This window comes from Balaenoptera musculus, chromosome 3, assembly GCF_009873245.2.
Source record: "Balaenoptera musculus isolate JJ_BM4_2016_0621 chromosome 3, mBalMus1.pri.v3, whole genome shotgun sequence".
NCBI lineage: Eukaryota > Metazoa > Chordata > Mammalia > Artiodactyla > Balaenopteridae > Balaenoptera > Balaenoptera musculus.
The window spans coordinates 121,422,478-121,439,082 of NC_045787.1; the positions used below are offsets into that span (position 1 = coordinate 121,422,478).

A 16,605-nucleotide genomic window follows, 5' to 3' on the forward strand; every position below is an offset into this window, starting at 1 on the left:
AGAACGGGCTGTTCCCAGAAGGTCCCGGGTCCTCTCCTGCCTTCATGCCTTTACACCTGTGGATCTCTCAACAACCCCTTCCACTTCTTTACCAGGCTAACTCCTCCTGTGCATCTCTCCAGACTCAGCCCAGGGGCTACCTCTTCAGGCAAGTCTTCCCTAACTTCCACTGGAGTCTCCCGAGGCATCATGTGCTGACCCTCACCGCACTACGTTTCACACGATTTTACATCAGTCTATTTATGTGGTGCTGGGAACTCCATGCAAATATCTCACTGCTCTCAAGACCCAACAAAGGGCCAGACACATAGTAAGCACTCAGAACATCTTTGCTGAATGAAAGAGTGAATGAATGAATGAAAGATGATCACTCAGCTACTCATTTTCCCGCAAACTCTGGGCACATCATGGAAATTGAGAGAGATGATCGTTCCCTTCCTTAAAATGCTGCTTCCACCCCAAGGACCCATACGGTCCAACATAGCCAGAAGTATCTCAAGGCTGCAGAAACCCTAGTCCAAAGCAGTATCCAGATGAGCTCATTATCTAGATGAGCCCAGGGGTATCCACCAAACTCAAGATACTTGCGATCAGTAACAAAACCAAAGCTAGGCCAAAATTCTGAAACTGGTTCCAGTCTGAAATGGTCTGGAAACTCACTTTGGTTCAGACCTTTCTAGCATAAGGCCAGTGAAGTATGTTTGTGTGTTTGTATTCATCATAAAAGCAGTAGTTAGAAAAGAAAGCTCCACCACTCTAAAGTCCAGCTGCCAGGAAGGGGACGGGTACGTGCAGCTGTGAGCTCGAGAGCTACCTGGAGTCCAAGAGCAGGCCTAGGTCCCAGCACCCTGCGTGCACCGAGCCTCTATGCTGGGCCATGGGAACTCCAAAGCCTCGGGTCCGACCTTGGCCTGTGTGGCAGCTGGACCTGAGGCAGCCGTAGGGCGTGGCCTGCCTGGACCAGAGCCGCATGTGTCTCTGCATCACTTTGAAGAATGGTTTGCGGCAGGATGCCCAGCAGGAGGACTTCCGCATCTTCCAGCCTGGGCCAAGGCTAGAGGTCCTAAAACCCTGGGAAGGATAAGCCCAACCTGCTGACCCAGAAGAGGAATTTCCGGTCCGCCCTAAACCAGAAGGAAGCATTTTATTGCATTTGGCCTAGGACAGAGCAAGGACCCCCAGAATCTGCACTAGATCTACGAGTTTGTGACCTCAGGAGTTAGGGACTTTCCTGCGCCGGATACCTCTCCAGACACCAGTGGCAGATGTGGTACCTCTGACGCCCAGGAGGAGTTCCTGAGTGACATGGGCTTGGCCCCATCACCAGATGGGGGGCCCTCGAGCCTGGGTGTGGACCCTGAGCACCCTCCTCAGCTTTTGCTGAGCCCCACCTTAAACATCCCTGTTCCCTGCCCTAACTCGGACCCCCGCTCCCACTCCCCAAAACCCACTAAGGCATCTTGCCTGAGGAAGATGAGTACCAGCTGTGGCATGGGAGGGGCTGGAGCTGGGGTGATGGCCCCTTACACTCTCTCATCCCTCTCTCTTAATATTGCTGCTATCACTGCTCAGAGTGGAAGTTCAAGGGGACCACCTCCTACCTGGGTACCAAGTCTTCCAGCAGACTGTCTTCTGCCCCAGGGGCCTGTGGCTGGTGGGGTCAGATGCAGGGGACAGGACACTGCTTGGGCAGCCAATAAGACTGTCAGACCCCAGGGTATGACAGGCTACACGAGGCTGTGCTGAGCTGCCTTGCAGCGGGGTTGGGGGAGGAAGCGGGGAGCTCTGCAGAGAGCCTGGCAGCAGCTCTGGGCACAGAGGCTGGGGCACTGCCACTGGTACTGGGCCATGGGCTAGACCGCCTTCCTGATGGTGGTCACCAGCACGATGGCGAGGTCCCCAAGGGCAAGAAAGTAGGCACGTTCCACCTGGAAACTTTTGTGGCAGACCTGATCATCTTCAGGGAAGGAAGCAGACACCATCTACACCCTGTAATTCTCTTGCTGGGGAGTCGTGGCCCCAGGACCAGCTGTCTATCAAGAGGCTCCTGGTGGTCAAGGTTGTTCCCATGTGCCTCAACACCCTGCCAGATATGGCCCATTTAGAGGGTACCTCCTCACTGGGGCATACCTTGGACCTGCACATTTCCAACAGCCACTTACTCTCCCTCACCTTGAACCAGTACAAGGCTTATCTCCAAGACCTGGTCAAGGACATGGATTTCTAGGTCACTGGGAAGGGCTGAGCCCTTGCTCATCATGGGTATAGGCCCCTCAGCCCTCACCTCGACCAAGAAACGGGTTCTTGAGACAGGCCAAAAACCCCTCAAACATAAAGTAACATATAGAGAGTGGAAATTGGCCCATAATATGATTCTCCAGAGAGAGCCATTGCTAAGAGTATTTTAGAGGTTGACATGCTGTGAGCCCGCAAGACAAAATCCAGTTTAAAATATTTTTAAAAATATTTCCATTAGTTGCCACAAAATAAAAATCAAAAGGTTCATGTAACAGATATTTTTGTGACGCTCTGAAGGTGGCAGAGAAGGAAATAGACTACCACAAAGTAGCACAAAAAGTTACAGCTTTTCTTGGAAAATCCAAAAATCCACCAACCCATTAGCAATGATTATCTGAAGCTGAGTGGGGCCAGTTGATTTCACATAGGGTGTGCTCTCAAGGTTGTCACAGTACCTACCTGACCCATTTATAAAACCAGTCTGGCCCCCATATGCATTTGAGTTTGCAATCATTGATGTCTATCCTTTCAAACCCCTTCTGTAGTATGAGTATTATGAACACTGCCTACAATTTTCTCTTTTTTATTGTATCTATCTATGTATTCCTCTGTATGACCACATTATGGTATATATAAACAATCCCTTCCTGATGGATATTTCTCATTAATTACAAAGAAGGTAACAGTAAAACCCTTATATGTATCTTTGTATATTTGGGCATTTCTCTTGAATAAACTTCTTAATGTGAAATTACTGAGTAAAAGGGAACACATATTTAAAATTTCAATAGATAATGCCAAAGTACTGAAGTTGGTTTAGAATCCAAGCCATTTTTTGCCCCAAGCAAGGAGCAAGGAGTAGTTGAGTTTAGAGATAGGCACCAGAGATGAACTGTCCCACTCACAGACATAGAGAACAGATTTGTGGTTGTCAGGGGGAGGGGGGTGGGGGAGGGATGGATTGGGAGTTTGGGATTAGCAGATGCAAACTATTATATATAGAATGGATAAACAGCAAGGTCCTACTGTATAGCACAGGGAACTAGATCCAATATCCTGTGATAAACCATAATGGAAAAGAATATGAAAAAGAATGTATACATGTGTAACTGAATCACTTTGCTGTACAGCAGAAATTAACACAACACTGTAAATCAACTATACTTCGATAAAAAAAATTTTTTTTAAAGAGATGAACTGTCCAACATGTGAGCCCTCTTCTTCAATAACCATACTCCTAATCTACCCATAGATGATTTCCACAAAGATAATATTGCAAATGGAAAAGGCAGATGCAGCAGGACAAATATATTTTAGAGTTCTAGCTGACAAGTTATTTCACAGTCATAAATTGGGTGTGAAAACAAAATGAGATAATAATTCTGGTTATATTTATGGAATTCTCCATTTGTTGTTAAAAACAAAAGGAATTTTTATCCAAATATATTGACTAGTCTTTATTTAGTTTTTGGTACTTCTCATGGTTTCATCTAAAAAAAATACCCCTATATTTTCTCCATTTATGTTTCAGGCTTATTTCCATTTCTGTTCCTTGTAGATTAACCCGATGTTACTGTGTGAAGGCTGCTTATGTTTCCAAGGTTTGGGCTCTACTGAGTGGAACTAAAAATAAAAATCTCGGATCAAAATTACAATAAGGAATTGACAAAAATAGTGTCTTTTTTTCTATGATAAATGTAGCAAATGGGATGACTTGAAGGTTAAGAGTAGAGATTGCCTGGGCATAAGTCTTGACGTTCCCCCAAGCACTAGCTGGGGCAAAACATAAACCTCTCTAAGACTGTCTCCTAATCTATTAAGATTGGGGTAATACTAGGGTTATAGTTCTTTGCGCAGAATCTGGCACAAAATAATGTTCATTGTTATTGTTTATTCTAACATAATAGCAAGCCCCCGCCCCCTTTTAAAGTCTATAAGATGCTACAACGCTCAAGACCACTGCGGTTACTCTGTGAGTTGACAATCATGTAATGGCCAAATCAGAATGAATGACTCCTTCAGGAAAAGAAGAAGCCAGGAGTTGGGCTCAGTTTTAAACTGTACTTTAGATGCAACACCATAAATGATAAGAGGCCTGGTAAGAGGATAATGGCTAACCTTTACTTAGCACTTAACTCTGTCTCACACTCTTTGAAGCATTTTATAAGCATCTTCTCAGTGTATGCCTACAATGATCCTACGGAATGAGCGCTATTATTATCATCCCTGTTGTACAGACGAGAAAACCAAGTACAGAGTGTTTAATCAACTTGCTCTAAGTCATCCTCTTATTTAATAAGATGGCATAAGTCAGAAAGAGAAAAACAAATATCAGATAATATCACTTATATGTGGAATCTAGAAAAAGGGTACAGATGAACTTATTTGCAAAGCAGAAATGGAGACACAGATGTAGAGAACAAAGGTATGGATACCAAGGGGATAAGGGGGAGATAGGATGAATTGGGAGATCGAGATTGACATATATACACTACTATGTATAAAATCGATAACTAATGAGAACCTACTGGATAGCACAGGGGACTCTACTCAATGCTCTGTGGTGACCTAAATGGGAAGAAAATCCAAAAAAGAGGGGGTATATGTATACATATAGCTGATTCACTTTGCTGTACAGCAGAAACTAACACAACATTGTAAAGCAACTATACTCTTATAAAAATTTTTTTAAAAAAGATGGCATAGGCCTTCTGACTTCAGAGCTTACACTCTTAACCACTATAGTAAGTCAGAAACAATGGCAGAAAGAGGCCAGTTACAGCTAGGACAAAATGAGGAATTCAGGTATTGTCAACTAATATCTTTCAAGCAACTACTCTGTACCAGATACTGTTCTAAGGTTACCAATGCATATTAGGAGGTTTATTCCTTATGCCATGCCTGAGAATTACATATTACTGATAGCATTTTTGCGGAAGGGGCTTAGAGCTATTGAACACCTGGGGTCACAGAGCTGTTAGTGGCAGAGGTGAGTTTCCAAAACATGTCTGCAGATTCCAAGTCCCAGGCTTTCTCCCTAGGATTACAGTAAGAATTCCAAGCACAAATGAGTCATCCTCACCACTCAGCAAATATTTATTAAGCACTTATTTGTCTCAGGCGCAAATGAACAACACAAACATGGTTCCTGCACCATGGAATAGGGATTATTTGGAAAAGAAACAATTTACAGGGACAAGTGAGTAAGTAATATTTTATATAATTAATATATAATCAGCACCATCACAGGGCCCAAAAAAATATCTAATTGATTTGGCAAATATTTACAGTCAGTTACAGAAAAATAATTCTAATTCCCTCTTTTAAAAAAAGAGGAAGATAGGGGACTTCCCTGGTGGCGCACTGATTAAGACTCTGTGCTCCCAATGCAGTGGGCCCAGGTTCAATCCCTGGCCAGAGAACTAGATCCCACGTGCATGCCACAACTAAGCGTTCACATGCCACAACTAAGGAGCCCGCCTGCCACAACTAAGACCCAGCGCAACCAAATAAATAATAAATTTTTTTAAAAAGAGGAAGACATTTGTTTATCATGTATTTTCATATTATCCTAGAAGACCTACCTATGAAGAAAGGCATGTAGGACTAATCGGGGCAAGTAAAGAATTACTAAGTTTTGCAACTCTCCCCACTGTGATCAAAAGTACAAGATCGTGGTTACTCAATAGCCTAGGCAAATAGTCAGCTCTTGCACAGACTTGCCCTGAGTTTAATAAGTATTAAGGGTGCATCCTGCTCATGGTTTTCAATCAAAACATTTACTGATTTCATCAGAAAAGAAACAGTAAAGGAAGAGGAGAAAGACTGGTTATGAGTGAAGTAACTGACCACAGCTCTTTTCTTTTGTAAGGCACAGTATCTGTTGTGGATTAACATCTACATACAGCAATTTCAGAGCTTTGTGATTTATTTTTCTTTTCAATGGCTATCTTATCAATTGTAATGCATAGATTATTAGTGTTACAGGATTTAACTCTGTCTGTTGTAAATGTTTTAGTAAATCTATAATGATTTAAGCTAGTTTTATTATCTTTGAAAAATTTATTACACTAGTAACATACGTTCATTGTAGAAAAACTACAAATACACATGAGCAAAATAAAAAAATTAAAATCAATTGATAAGTCCAGTGGCCAGAAATAACTGTCACTGACATTTGGGCATACCTTCTTCTAGTCTCAATATTATATATCTACATATCATTCATTAAATAACCTGGGCTCATTTGGCTTGTAAGTTTCTATATCTACTTAATTGTGAATGTCCTTTATGTCATTAAATATACATCTCCACTATAATTTTCAATAGTTGTAATATCTATCTATCTATCTATGCCACCATTTATTTACCCATTTACCCATTCCCCTATTGTTGGACATTAAGGATGTTTTCAAATACCATAAATAATTATATGAGGAACATACTGGGGTATATACCTGTTGCATTAGTATAAATTTCTAGAAGTGGTATTTCAGGGTCAAATAAGGACATATTTGTAAGACTTTGGCTAATTTTTTAATGGTTTCTTTTCTTTGTTTTTTGTGGTTTTTTTTGAAATAATTATAGAGTCACAAGATGTTGCAAACATGAAAGTAGTAGAGAGAAATCCCTTGCACCCTTCACCAGTCTTCCCTCAATGATAACATCATACATAACAATAATACAGTACAAAAACTAGGACACTGGCATAATACAATAACCAGACTACAGACTTTACTTGGATTTAACCAGCTGAATTATTTTTTTAATATTAATAGAATGGTAAGATGCAGTCTCACTTTCCTACTTTCTCCTCTCACACAGCTGCCTTTAGCACTCCCTTCAAATCCTACGTAGATAAAAAAAAAACAAAAAAAAAAACACAACTCCTATGTAGAGGAAAGAATGCAACTATGTTTAGTAGACTATTGTCTTTTATTAAAAATTAAGAGGGAAAAATGCAAGTAAGACTTTCACCAGATGCAGAGGTGGTTGAACCAACATTTATGACACAGAAAATGCGTAGGATTCTGCCCTCCTTTTGGTTCTTTGCATCATTCCAGTTCCTTTATTATACACTGGAACAAAGTTTTCCAAAGCTGAGGGTACCCCAACACAAAGCAAGTAACAGTGAATCACACAGTGAGAAAGTGATTCATTTCTCCTTCACTCCTTTGATGACATCAAGGAGAAAGCCTCAGTTTAGGGCTAGTCTTCAATGCCTCAATAACATTTACTAATTCTCCCTTTTTAACAAATTGCTTAGGCCTCAAGTTCAGACGTAGGCAGGCAATATCATTTAATTGGAATTCAATGGCATTTTATTGTTTTTTTTTTAAATTTTTATTTATTTTATTTATTTATGGCTGTCTTGGGTCTTCGTTTCTGTGCCAGGGCTTTCTCTAGTTACGGCGAGCGGGGGCCACTCTTCATCGCAGTGCGTGGGCCTCTCACTATCGTGGCCTCTCTTGTTGCGGAGCACAGGCTCCAGACGCGCAGGCTCAGTAATTGTGGCTCACGGGCCCAGTTGCTCCGCGGCATGTGGGATCTTCCCAGACCAGGGTTCGAACCCTTGTCCCCTGCATTGGCAGGCAGATTCTCAACCACTGCACCACCAGGGAAGCCCCATTTTATTGTTTTAACGAAATGTACTTTTGCTTTCAAATTGCAGCAGATGAAACTGGTTTTCCATTTACAGGAGTATTTTTTAAGTTTCCTTTTAAAATAAATGTATTTTAACAAAAAAGTGATTTTATTTAAAAAAATTTAAAAACAAAAAGCAAAAAGATGGAATGCAAACGGCTGAGTTTAGTGATACATTGTGTTAGAGCCTTTTGGTCAACAAAGAACTGACCAGCCAAATGGCCTGTCATATTCTTCCTTGGGTTGAGTTTGGGTGAGAGTGAGAACCACCTGGCTTCTGCTTCTCTTCTGGGATCTGTTTACAAAAACGAAATAGATGAACAGAATCCAACATCTATTAAGCACTTATTGGATGCATCGTTTCATAGACTCCCCAGAACAACCCGATGAGATAGATTTCATTAATAACTTCATTTTAAACATGAGGAATCCAAGGGACAGAGGATCTGGCAGGGCTAGGATTCAGACCAGGTGACAGCTGGTTCATACTGTTTCTCATTAAACTTAAAGACCGTTAGTCATCTCTAGAAAATTTGGGATGACTCTTTATCCTTGCCAGGACTTTGGGTCACTGTGGGTCTGGTGCTTGCATAGGAATTCCCTAAAGTACATTCCTGACCTGATTAGACAGACATACTCCTGATTAGAAAGGAAATCTCACAGTTAACTTCATTACGGGTCTGCATGTTTCAAAGAAAGATAGAATGTCTAATAGCCATTCAACCCCTGCCATTCAACTTTCCTACACATTTCCACTATTGGAAAGGTGCCCACTTTTCCCCAATCATTCCTCTCCTTGAATAGTTCCAAAGGTTTCCCAATATCATTAGAAAACCAAATCACAGAGGCAAATTCAGCACCATGGAAACAGATAATAAAGCTCGATTTAAATATTTAAAACCTATATCCAAATTTATACTAGGTACTAAGGACAGAGAGGAAAGAATTACAAAGCACGGGCTCTGCCAACAAGAGTCCAGTGACAGTCAAGAGAGTCTTCATGACATTTCAGTTATAATGCCTTAGATTTCTAGTGACTTGAACTCCTTTGATGGACTTATGGATTGGTTTATGAATGATTAAGCTTATGGCAAAGCTCCTGAGACCACCAAAGTGTTAAGAGCAGGTCAAATGAAAATAGCACACCTCTAATGTTATAACTCAAATAAGTAAGTAAATTTGATTGACAAAAATTGTCTGCGGGAGAGACCTTCAAGATGGCGGAGGAGTAAGATGTGGAGATCACCTTCCTCCCCACAAATACACCAGAAATACATCTACATGTGGAACAACTCCTACAGAACACCTACTGAACACTGGCAGAAGACCTCAGACTTCCCAAAAGGCAAGAAACTCCCCACATACCTGGGTAGGGTCAAAGAAAAAAGAAAAAACAGAGACAAAAGAATAGGGACAGGACCTGCACCTCTGGGAGGGAGCTGTGAAGGAGGGAAAGTTTCCACACACTAGGAAGCCCCTTCACTGGCGGAGACAGGGAGTGGCGAGGGTGAAGTTTTGGAGCCATGGAGGAGAGCGCAGCAACAGGGGTGCAGAGGGCAAAGCGGAGAGATTCCCGCATGGAGGATCGGTGCCGACCAGCCCTCACCAGCCCGAGAGACTTGTCTGCTCACCTGCCAGGACGGGTGAGGGCTGGGAGCTTAGGCTCCCGCTTCAGAGGTCATATCCCAGGGAGATGACTGGGGTTGGTTGCGTGAACACAGCCTGAAGGGGGCTAGTGCACCACGGCTAGCTGGGAGGGAGTCCGGGAAAAAGCCTGGACCTGCCTAAGAGGCAAGAGACCATTGTTTTGGGGTGCACAAGGAGAGGGGATTCAGAGCACCGCCTAAATGAGCTCCAGAGACAGGTGCGAGCCACGGTTATATGTGCGGACACCAGAGACAGGCATGAAACGCAAAGGCTGCTGCTGCTGCCACCAAGAAGCCTGTGTGCAAGCACAGGTCACTATCCACACCGCCCCTCCCAGGAGCCTGTGCAGCCCACCACTGCCAGGGTCCCATGATCCAGGGACAACTTCCTCGGGAGAACACACGGCGTGCCTCAGGCTGTTGCAATATCATGCCGGCCTCTGCCCCCGCAGGCTTGCCCCTCATTCCGTACCGCTCCCTCCCCGCGGCCTGGGTGAGCCAGAGCCCCCTAATCAGCTGCTCCTTTAACCCCGTCCTGTCTGGGCAAAGAACAGATGCCAGAGGGTGACCTACATGCAGAGGCGGGGCCAAATCCAAAGCTGAACCCCAGGAGCTGTGCAAACAAAGAAGAGAAAGGGAAATTTCTCCATGCAGCCTCAGGAGCAGCGGATTAAATCTCCACAATCAACTTGATGTACCCTGAATCTGTGGAATACCTGGATAGACAATGAATCATCCCAGAATTGAGGCGGTGGACGTTGGGAGCAACTGTAGACTTGGGGTTTGCTTTCAGCATCTAATTTGTTTCTGGTTTTATGTTTATCTTAGTTTAGTATTCAGAGTTTATTATCATTGGTAGATTTGTTTATTGATTTGGTTGCTCTCTTCCTTTTTTATGTATATATATATACTTTTTTTTTTTCCTTTTGCTCTTTTTGTGAGTGTGTATGTGTATACTTCTTTGTGTGATTTTGTCTGTATAGCTTTGCTTTTACCATTTGTCCTAACGTTCTGTCTGTGTGTTTTTTGGGGGTTTTTTTAGTATAGCATTTAGAACTTGTTATCATTGGTGGATGTGTTTTTTGGTTTGGTTGTTCTCTTCTTTCTTTCTTTCTTTTTTCTTTAATTACTTTTTAATTTTTTTAATTTTTAATAATTTTAAAATTTTTATTTTAATAAATTTATTTTATTTTTCTTTCTTTCTTTCTTTTTTTCTCCCTTTTCTTCTGAGCTATGTGGCTGACAGGGTCTTTCTGCTCCGGCCGGGTGCCAGGCCTGTGCCTCTAAGGTGGGAGAGCTGAGTTCAGGACATTGGTCCACTGGAGACCTCCCAGCCCCACATAATATCAAATGGCAAAAGCTCTCCCAGAGATCTCCATCTCAATGCAAAGACCCAGCTCCACTCAACAACCGGCAAGCTACAGTGCTGGACACCCTATGCCAAACAACTAGCAAGACAGGAACACAACCCCACACATTAGCAAAGAGGCTGCCTAAAATCATAATAAGGTCACAGACACCCCAAAACACACCACTGGACGCGGACCTGCCCACCAGAAAGACAAGATCCAGCCTCATCCACCAGAACACAGGCACCAGTCCCCTCTACCAGGAAGCCTACACAAACCACTGAACCAACCTTAGCCACTGGGGGTAGACACCAAAAACAATGGGAACTACGAATCTCCAACTTGCGAAAAGGAGACCCCAAACACAGTAAGTTAAGCAAAATGAGAAGACAGAGAAACACACAGCAGATGAAGCAGCAAGGCAAAAACCCACCAGACCTAATAAATGAAGAGGAAATAGGCAGTCTACCTGAAACAGAATTCAGAGTAATGATAGTAAAGATGATCCAAAATCTTGGAAATAGAATGGAGAAAATACAAGAAACGTTTAACAAGGACTTAGAAGAACTAAAGAGCAAACAAACAATGATGGACAACACAATAAATGAAATTAAAAATTCTCTAGAAGGAATCAACAGTAGAATAACTGAGGCAGAAGAACAGATAAGTGAGCTGCAAGATAAAATAGTGGAAATAACTACCACAGAGCAGAAAAGAAAAAAGAATGAAAAGAACGGAGGACAGTCTCAGAGACCTCTGGGACAATATTAAACGCACCAACATTCGAATTATAGGGGTCCCAGAAGAAGAAGAGAAAAAAAAAGGGACTGAGAAAATATTTGAAGAGATTATAGTCAAAAACTTCCCTAATATGGGAAAGGAAATAGTCAATCAAGTCCAGGAAGCACAGAAAGTCCCATACAGGATAAATCCAAGGAGAAACACACCAAGACACATATTATCAAACTATCAAAAATTAAATACAAAGAAAAAATATTAAAAGCAGCAAGGGAAAAGCAACAAATAACATACAAGGGAATCCCCATAAGGTTAACAGCTGATCTTTCAGCAGAAACTCTGCAAGACAGAAGGGAGTGGCAGGACATATTTAAAGTGATGAAACGGAAAAACCTACAACTGAGATTACTCTACCTAGCAAGGATCTCATTCAGGTCCAACAGAGAAATTAAACCTTTACAGACAAGCAAAAGCTAAGAGAATTCAGCACCACCAAACCAGCTTTACAACAAATGCTAAAGGAACTTCTCTAGGCAGGAAACAAAAGAGGAGGAAAAAGACCTACCATAACAAACCCAAAACAATTAAGAAAATGATAATAGGAACATACATATCGATAATTACCTTAAATGTAAATGGATTAAGTGCTCCAACCAAAAGACATAGACTGGCTGAATGACACAAAAACAAGACCTGTATATATGCTGTCTACAAGGAGACCCACTTCAGACCTAGGGATACATACAGACTGAAAGTGAGGGGATGGAAAAAGATATTCCATGCAAATGGAAATCAAAAGCTAGAGTAGCAATTCTCACATCAGACCAAAGAGACTTTAAAATAAAGACTATTACAAGAGACAAAGAAAGACACTACATAATGATCAAGGGATCAATCCAAGAAGAAGATATAACAATTGTAAATATTTATGCACCCAACATAGGAGCACCTCAATACATAAGGCAAATACTAACAGCCATAAAAGGGGAAATCGACAGTAACACAATCATTGTAGGGGACTTTAACACCCCACTTTCACCAATGGACAGATCATCCAAAATGAAAATAAATAAGGAAACAAAAGCTTTAAATGATACATTAAACAAGATGGACGTAATTGATAATTATAGGACATTCCATCCAAAAATAACAGAATACACTCTCTTCTCAAGTGCTCACGGAACATTCTCCAGGATAGGTCATATCTTGGGTCACAAATCAAGCATCAGTAAATTTAAGAAAATTGAAATCCTATCAAGTATCTTTTCCGACCACAACGCTATGAGACTAGATATCAATTACAGGAAAAAATCTGTAAAAAATACAGACACATGGAGGCTAAATAATACACAAATAAATAACCAAGAGATCCTGAAGAAATCAAAGAGGAAATCAAAAAACACCTAGAAACAAATGACAGTGAAAACACAATGAACCAAAACCTATGGGAGGCAGCAAAAGCAGTGCTAAGAGGGAAGTTTATAGCTATAGAAGCCTACCTCAAGAAACAGGAAACATCTCGAATAAACAACCTAAACTTACACCTAAAGCAATTAGAGAAAGAAGAACAAAAAACCCCCAAAGTTAGCAGAAGGAAAGAAATCATAAATATCAGATCAGAAATAAATGAAAAAGAAATGAAAGAAACAATAGCAAAGATCAATAAAACTAAAAGCTCGTTCTTTGAGAAGATAAACAAAATTGATAAACCATTAGCCAGACCCATCAAGGAAAAAAGGGAGAAGACTCAAATCAGTAGAATTAGAAATGAAAACGGAGAAGTAACAACTGACATTGCAGAAATACAAAGGACCATGAGAGATTACTACAAGCAACTATACGCCAATAAAATGGATAACGTGGAAGAAATGGACAAATTCTTAGAAAAGTACAACCTTCCAAGACTGAACCAGGAAGAAGTAGAAAATATAAACAGACCAATCACAAGCACTGAAATTGAGACTGTGATTAAAAATCTTCCAGGGGCTTCCCTGGTGGTGCAGTGGTTAGGAATCTGCCTGTCGATGCAGGGGACACGGGTTCGAGCCCTGGTCTGGGAAGATCCCACATGCCGCGGAGCAACTGGGCCCGTGAGCCACAACTACTGAGCCTGCGCGTCTGGAGCCTGTGCTCCGCAATGGGAGAGGCCGCGATAGTGAGAGGCCCGCGCACCGCAATGAAGAGTGGCCCCCGCTTGCCGCAACTAGAGAAAGCCCTCACACAGAAACGAAGACCCAACACAGCCAAAAATAAATAAATAACTAAATAAATTTATAAAAAAAAAAAAATCTTCCAACAAACAAAAGCCCAGGACCAGATGGCTTCACAGGCAAATTCTATCAAACATTCAGAGAAGAGCTAACACCTATACTTCTCAAACTCTTCCAAAATATAGCAGAGGGAGGAACACTCCCAAACTCATTGTGCAAGGCCACCATCACCCTGATACCACAACCAGACAAAGATGTCACAAAGAAAGAAAACTACAGGCCAATATCACTGATGAATATAGATGCAAAAATCCTCAACAAAATACTAGCAAACAGAATGCAACAGCACATTAAAAGGATCATACACCATGGTCAAGTGTGGTTTATCCCAGGAATGCAAGGTTTCTTCATATATGCAATCAATGTGATAAACCAAATTAACAAATTGAAGGAGAAAAACCATATGATCATCTCAATAGATGCAGAAAAAACTTTTGACAAAATTCAACATGCATTTATGATAAAAACCCTCCAGAAAGTAGGCACAGAGGGAACTTTCCTCAACATAATAATGGCCATATGACAAACCCACAGCCAACATCATCCTCAATGGTGAAAAACTGAAAACATTTCCACTAAAATCAGGAAGAAGAAAAGGTTGCCCACTCTCACCACTATTATTAAACATAGTTTTGCAAGTTTTAGCTACAGAAATGAGAGAAGAAAAAGAAATAAAAGGAATCTATATCGGAAAAGAAGAAGTAAAGCTGTTACTGCTTGCAGATGACATGATACTATACATAGAGAAGCCTAAAGATGCTACCAGAGAACTACTAGAGCTAATCAATGAATTTGGTAAAGTAGCAGCATACAAAATTAATGCACAGAAATCTCTTGCATTCCTATACACTAATGATGAAAAATCTGAAAGAGAAATTAAGGAAACACTCCCATTTACCACTGCAACAAAAAGAATAAAATATCTAGGAATAAACCTACCCAAGGAGACAAAAGACCTGTATGCAGAAAACTATAAGATACTGATGAAAGAAATGAAAGATGATACCAACAGATGGAGAGATATACCATGTTCTTAGATTGGAAGAATCAATATTGTGAAAATGACTATATTACCCAAAGCAATCTACTGATTCAATGCAATCCTTATCAAACTACCAATGGCATTTTTCACAGAACTAAAACAAAAAATTTCACAATTTGTATGGAAATACAAAACACCCTAAATAGCAAAAGCAATCTTGAGAAAGAAAAACGGAACTGGAGGAGTCAGGCTCCCGGACTTCAGACTATACTACAAAGCTACAGTAATCAAGACAGCATGGTACTAGCACAAAAACAGAAACATAGATCAATGGAACAGGATAAAACACCCAGAGATAAACCCACACACATATGGTCACCTTATTTTTGATAAAGGAGGCAAGAGTAAAAATGGAGAAAAGACAGCCTCTTCAATAAGTGGTGCTGGGAAAACTGGACAGCTACATGTAAAAGAATGAAATTAGAACACTCCCTAACACCATACACAAAAATAAACTCAAAATGGATTAAAGACCTAAATATAAGGCCAGACACTATAAAACTCTTAGAGGAAAACATAGACAGAACACTCTATGACATAAATCACAGCAAGATCCTTTTTGACACACCTCCCAGCGAAATGGAAATAAAAAAAAAAAAAACAAATGGACCTAATGAAACTTAAAAGCCTTTGCACAGCAAAGGAAACCATAAACAAGACGAAAAGACAACCCTCAGAATGGGAGAAAATATTTGCAAATGAAGCAACTGACAAAGGATTAATCTCCAAAATTTACCAGCAGCTCATGCAGCTCAATATCGAAAAACCAAACAACCCAATCCAAAAATGAGCAGAAGACCTAAATAGACATTTCTCCAAAGAAGATATACATATTTCCAACAAACACATGAAAGAATGCTCAACATCACTAATCATTAGAGAAATGCAAATCAAAACTACAATGCCCATTCACACCAGTCAGAATGGGCATCATGAAAAAATCTACAAACAATAAATGCTGGAGAGTGTGTGGAGAAAAGGGAACCCTCTTGCACTGTTGGTGGGAATGTAAATTGATATAACCACTATGGAGAACAGTATGGAGGTTCCTTACAAAACTAAAATAGAACTACCATTCGACCCAGCAATCCCACTACAGGGCATATACCCTGAGAAAACCATAATTCAAAAAGAGTCATGTACCACAATGTTCATTGCAGCTCTATTTACAATAGCCAGGACATGGAAGAAACCTAAATGTCCATTGACAGATGAATGGATAAAGAAGATGTGGCACATATATACAATGGAATATTACTCAGCCATAAAAAGAAACGAAATTGAGTTATTTGTAGTGAGTTGGATGGACCTAGAGTCCGTCATACAGAGTGATATAAGTCAGAAAGAGAAAAACAAATACCATATGATAACAGATATATATGGAATCTAAAAAAAAAAAATTGGTTATGAAGAACCTAGGGGCAGGACAGGAATAAAGATGCAGACGTAGAGAATGGACTTCAGGACACAGTGAGGGGGAAGGGTAAGCTGTGACAAAGTGAGAGAGTGGAATTGACATATATACACACTATCACATGTAAAATAGATAGCTAGTGGGAAGCAGCTGCATAACACAGGGAGATCAGCTCCATGCTTTGTGACCACCTAGAGGGGTGGCATAGGGAGGGTGGGAGGGAGACGCAAGAGGGAGGAAATACAGGGATATGTGTATATGTATA

At 41.0% G+C, this 16,605-nt stretch overlaps 1 pseudogene; it reads left to right on the top strand.

Moving 5' to 3' along the window:
* The first annotated feature begins 877 nt into the window (after positions 1-877).
* LOC118893295 lies at positions 878-2,227 on the top strand (annotated as a pseudogene).
* The last annotated feature ends 14,378 nt before the right edge of the window (positions 2,228-16,605 follow it).